The sequence below is a fragment of the Schistocerca piceifrons genome, chromosome 10 (assembly GCF_021461385.2).
Source record: "Schistocerca piceifrons isolate TAMUIC-IGC-003096 chromosome 10, iqSchPice1.1, whole genome shotgun sequence".
Taxonomy (NCBI): Eukaryota; Metazoa; Arthropoda; class Insecta; order Orthoptera; family Acrididae; genus Schistocerca; species Schistocerca piceifrons.
This window is the reverse complement of record NC_060147.1, coordinates 117,252,265-117,258,082: the sequence shown is the minus strand read 5'-3', so window position 1 is coordinate 117,258,082 and position 5,818 is coordinate 117,252,265. Positions and strand designations below refer to the sequence as shown.

General features: G+C 42.2%; 1 pseudogene; it reads left to right on the top strand.

The window, feature by feature from the left end:
- The first annotated feature begins 457 nt into the window (after window positions 1-457).
- LOC124719314 lies at window positions 458-575 on the top strand (annotated as a pseudogene).
- Window positions 576-5,818: the final 5,243 nt, after the last annotated feature.

The following is a 5,818-nucleotide window of genomic DNA, read 5'->3' as shown; positions in this document are numbered from 1 at the left end:
CATCAAAAGCTGACTATCAATGACAAAAAAGGGCATTCCTGGCCAAGAGGAGTCTAATAGTATCAAATATCGGCCTTAATTTGAAGAAGAGATTTCTGAGAATGCACGTCTGGAGTACAGTATTGTATGGTAATGGAACATGGACTGTGGGAAAACCGGAATTGAAGAGAATCGAAGCATTTGAGATGAGGTGCTACAGACGAACGTTAAAAATAAGGTGGACTGATAAGGTGGACTGATAAGGTAAGGAATGAAGAGGTTCAACGCAGAACCTAAGAGGAAAGGAGTATGAGGGAAACACCGATAAGGAGGGGGGACAGGATGATATGACATCTCTTAAGACATGAAGGAATGACTTCCATGGTGCTTGAGGGAGCTGTAGAGTGCAAAAACTGTAGAGTAAGATAGAGACTGGACTACATCCAGCAAATAATTGAGGACGTATGTTACAACTATGGGCAACGGCCTTGCCGCAGTGGATACACCGGTTCCCGTGAGATCACCGAAGTTAAGCGCTGTCGGGCGTGGTCGGCACTTGGATGGGTGACCACCCAGGCCGCCATGCGCTGTTGCCATTTTTTGGGGTGCACTCAGCCTCGTGATGCCAATTGAGGAGCTACTCGACCGAAGAGTGGCGGCTCCAGTCTAAGAAAACCATCATAACGACCGGGAGAGCGGTGTGCTGACACCACGCCCCTCCTATCCGCATCCTCCTCTGAGGTTGACACAGCGGTCGGATGGTCCCGGTAGGCCACTCGTGGCCCGAAGACGGAGAGCTTTTATATTTCAAGTGCTACTCTGAGATGGAGAGGTTAGCACAGGAGAGGAATCATCAATCAGAAGACTGACACACACACACACACACAATATATATATATATATATATAACAACTGAAGTCGAACACCAGTTTTCATGGATATAGCCTTAAAAATACTTTAGTAGTACTTTCATAACTATTTTCAAAAAATAGTCAATTTTTCACCCCGAAGGGTTTACTTCCAAAAAAAGGCTGAAACATTTATTTCTGACAAAGAAACCAAATACAAATTTTCGTAGGCTTAGCTTCAAACCTGCCTTAGAGACATTTTTCAAGATCTTTCATTCCATACTTCACCTCTTTTGTGATGGAATTTCGAAGAATCCCTTCTTAAATGATGTCTGCAGTGGAAGATCAACATCCTCTGCAAATTTCAAGTTTCTATTCTTAGTGGTTTGGGGTGGGCGATGATTAATCAGTGAGTGAATTACTTTGTCGGGACAGTGCCTTATTGGAGAGATTACTGTTACTTTCAAAAACTGTTGACACCTATTTTAAAACGTATATATGGCTAACAAAATTTTATGGTTTGAAGGACGGGTGTTCTGCTTAAATAATGAAAACAGAAAGGTGTACCGCGTGGGTCTCTCAAAATTTTCTTCACAGCTGCTCGTTGCGCCTGGCTGATAGGCTACTGCGCACGTTAGTGTACTGCTGGTAGAATAATCTGTAGGGTCAAGCGTGCGCCAGCGGTGGTACTCGCCGCTCGATGGGAGAATCTACGGTGAGCCACCGGTAGTAGACGCCGGCGTGAACGTGTTAAATAATTATTTCCACAAAAATACTGTCTGGGTAATATTCTCCAAAATATCCTAAGTAGCAGGGATACGGATAAGAATCCATGAGTTGCAAACATATTCGGCAACAACCGATATTGCGAGGGGCGTTTGAAAAGTCCGTGCAAAGTCGGAGAGATGGCACCACCGGCGCGTTTTGAGGTCATGTTTAGTTAGTATCATCTTTGGAAAGAACGCACACCAAGTCTGTCATATTGATCTATTTCTTTGGTTTGGCATTCGTGAATTCGAGTTATTGTCAAAATGGACGAAAGCGAAATTCGTGTGTTGATTAAACATACCTTTATGAAAGGCAAGACTAAAGAGAAGCTTCGACTAGAACAGTTTAAAAGTGGTTTCAAAATATTCGCCTTGGCCATATGGACACAAGTGGGGATGAATGTTCTGGACGCCCTGTGGAGGTTACGACTCCAGAAATCATTGATGAAATCCATAATATGGTGATGGATGACAGAAGAGTTAAGGTGGGTGAGATTGCTAGTGCTGTGGGCTTCTCGAATGAACGGGTACATAATATTTTGCACCAAAATTTGGACATGAGAAAGCTATCCGCAAGATAGGTTCCGCGACTGCTCACGCTTGACCAAAAACGGAATCGTGTGAAGTGTTGCAAGGATGGTTTGCAGCTGTTCAGGAAGAATCCGCAGGACATTAAGCGCCCTTTCGTCAGTGTAGATGAAACATGGATACATTACTACACTCCTGAGACCAAACTACAATCTAAACAATGGGTTACCAAGGGAGAAACTGCACAAAAAAAGGCAAAGACCATTCCTTCGGCCGGAAAGGTTATGGCAATTGTCTTTTGGGATTCGCAAGGGATAATCCTCATCGACTATCTGGAAAAGTCGAAAACTATTACAGGTACATATTATTCATCGTTACTGGATCGTTTTAAAACTGAGCTGCAAGAAAAACGTCGGAGATGGGATCGCAGAAAAGTCCATCACGACAATGCAACAGCACACACCTCAGCAGTTGTGGTCGCAAAATTAATGGAAATAGGATTCCAACTCGTTTCACATCCCCCCCCCCCCCCCCTATTCTCCAGACTTGGCTCCCTCGGACTACTGTTTGTTCCCCAATTTGAAGAAATAGCTGTGGGGACAAAGATTTTATTCAAACGACGAGGTGATTGCAGCATCGAATAGCTATTCTGCAGAGTCTGACAATTCCTATTATTCGAAAGGTGTCAACAATTTAGAACAGCGTTGGACGAAGTGGTTAAGTCTAAGGAGACTATGTCGAAAAATAAAGGTTTACCCCAAACACGTAATAGTTTTTATTTTTGCATAGACTTTTTAAACGCCCCTCGTAGAATCGAATCCACAGTTTCTGATGTGGCCTGCTCCATTGGTGATGGTGCATATGACGTTTTACCGCTGGAGGTCACGGTAAGGGCAACTACAGTGACACATCGACATCTCTCTAACAGCTAAAGCAGTTTCTATCGAACTTGGCACACGTACCAATTGCTATCTGAGAAAAATTACTTTCAATGTAAGACATCCCTAGACCCCATACAGTTGAGGGTAGTGCTGAAAAGAGTTAACAGGTCAGACAGACAGACGTGCTGTGAATCATGGCGACGGAAGTCCGTGGTAATTGGGCGAGGTCGTGCCTCCACAGTGCACAGACAGCGACCCTAATGCCTCGACATACTCGTCCCGCGTCATCCATTACGAAGACCCCGACACAGACGCTTAATGTCGTCGCCACATTATGCTGATGTCTCTGGCAAGCATTCCTAATTCCCTCCCTTCCATCCGCCCACACGTTACGGCCAAGCGCATCGCTTTGGTTCGGAACTCTGGTGCATTATTTGTATCCAAGTCTGTCACTGGCGTAGCGAAATCATTTTTAACTTTTGGGAACGACAGTGACTGCCGTATTTGTTGCAGTTTTTTCCTCGAGTCACAAAAAACATGTTTAGATTACCGATTTCGACTGCCTCAAATAATCACCTTCACATCTAAAACTTAAAATAATTCGACATCACATATATTCAGACTATATAATACAATTTTATTACCTCGTGCTGTAATATTCAATATTAAGCTCGTCTGTTATGAATGATTTAGAACCTGTGACTTTATTGAAATTAAATACTGGAAATTGCAAACCCCAGCTCCACTTTTGTATGTGTCAGTAATCCCCTAGAGAATGATTTATTAATTGTGTAATTAAATGTGTAAGCTTCATAAAATTTCTCGATACTGACGTACCTGCTATCATGTTAGCTACAACGAAACAAAGCTCTTGTTAGCAATAGTTCCGGACGATGTTAGCATAAGAATAGAAGTAAGGCTGCAGTTCACTTTAAATTACTTATTTTAAACGTGAAGGTCATGTATTTATATACAGACAATTTTTGGGCATTTACGTAAACACCAGCTCTGATCGAAGTATTTTCTCACACATCGACTGTATTACGCGCACAAAAAATGTCACAGAACCAAGTTTGTCGTATCTTTTCATTAACATATTTTAAAAACGCGCTAGTTGTATAGCACATGCCGTCAGTCATCTGTTTATCCAGCTGCCCATGCCTGCTGTTTTTATGCAACCCGCAACGCTTTCAAGAGGCAGTCGGGCGCGCTATGCTTTTCTATTATCTCGCGAGAACTAGTAGTCCTAAAATAAAAATAAAATCAGATCCTTTTCATAGCAAATTTACTGTAAATTCTGAACTGGTATTTGTTTTCACTTTAAGCCATGGCTTTTGAGGTTTTCAACAAAAACGCTTTACAAGATCACTTTTGTGCGTTTTTCTTTAATATATTGAAAACTACTGCCTGTAGCGAAAGCTTATCGCAGTATAAAATTTAGCTACATTAAATTTTCTACAAAAAGGCCTGTTCATTTCTGGCTATAGGACTAATAGTTTGTGCATAGAGAGGGGGAGAACACGAAAATCTTGCTCGTGGTATTTTAAGTCGTGGGTTGCATAAAACCCATAGCCAGGAGCTGCTCAATCAATCAGTTCACATCCACTGTAATGTGAGTGACCTGTAGCTGTAACCAAGTGGATATAGTAACTTAACGTACCGTGCCGTGCCAGGTGGATACCACTTACAAAAGCTGGCCATATTGTAACAATAAGTACGAAACTCCACTTTTCAATACAACTCGCCATACAAACATAACTCAGATTGGCGAATGAAAGCGTTTCTACGTCTTCTTGTAGCAGAAACAGTATCCAGCATCCTGCTATAAAATATTCGTGTAATTTTCATATGCACCATCAGAATATGAACCTGAAAAGTTCAGAAACTTTTTCATCGAACAAGAAAGTAGTTGATAAAGTGACTTGTTGCAGCTTTTTTCAATTATCAGCCTTCTGACTGGTTTGATACGACCCCCCACGAATTCCTCTCCTGGGCCAACCTCTTCATCTCAGAGTAGCACTTGCGACCTACGTCCTCGATTATTTGCTGGATGTATTCCAATCTCTGTCTTCCTCTACAGTTTTTGCCCCTCTAGTACCATGGAAGTCAGTCCTTGCTGTCTTAACAGATGCCGCATCATCCTGTCCCTTCTCCTTATCAGTGTCTTCCACATATTCCTTACCTCTCCGATTCTGCTCAGAAACACCTCATTCCTTACCTCATCAGTCCACCTAATTTTCAACTTACTCTGTAGCACCACATCTCAAATGCTTCGATTCTCTTCTGTTCCGGTTTTCCCCACAGTCCATGTTTCAGTACCATACAATGTTGTGCTCCAGACGTACATTCTCAGAAACTTCTTCCTCAATTTAACGCCTATGTTTGATATTAGTAGACTTTTCTTGGCCAGGAATGCCCTTTTTTTGCCAGTGCTACTCTGCTTTTGATGTCATCCTTGCTCCATCTGTCATTCGTTGTTTTGACGCCTAGGTAGCAGAATTCCTGAGCATTTACTTCGTGACCATCAATTCTGTTTTTAGGTTTCTCGCCATTCTCATCACTTTCGTCTCTTCGATGTACTCATTAGACTTCATTTCATTCAGAAGATAGATTAATTATTCTTCAGTTTCACTCACGATAGCCACGTCATCAGCGAATCGTATCATTAATATTCTTTAAACTTTAATTTTAGTTCTTCTCTGAACCTCTATTTTATTTCCATCATTGCTTCGTCGATGTACAAATTTAACGGTAGGGGCGGAAGGTGACATCCCTGTCTTACAGACTTGTGAGCCCGAGCACTTCGTTCCTCGTC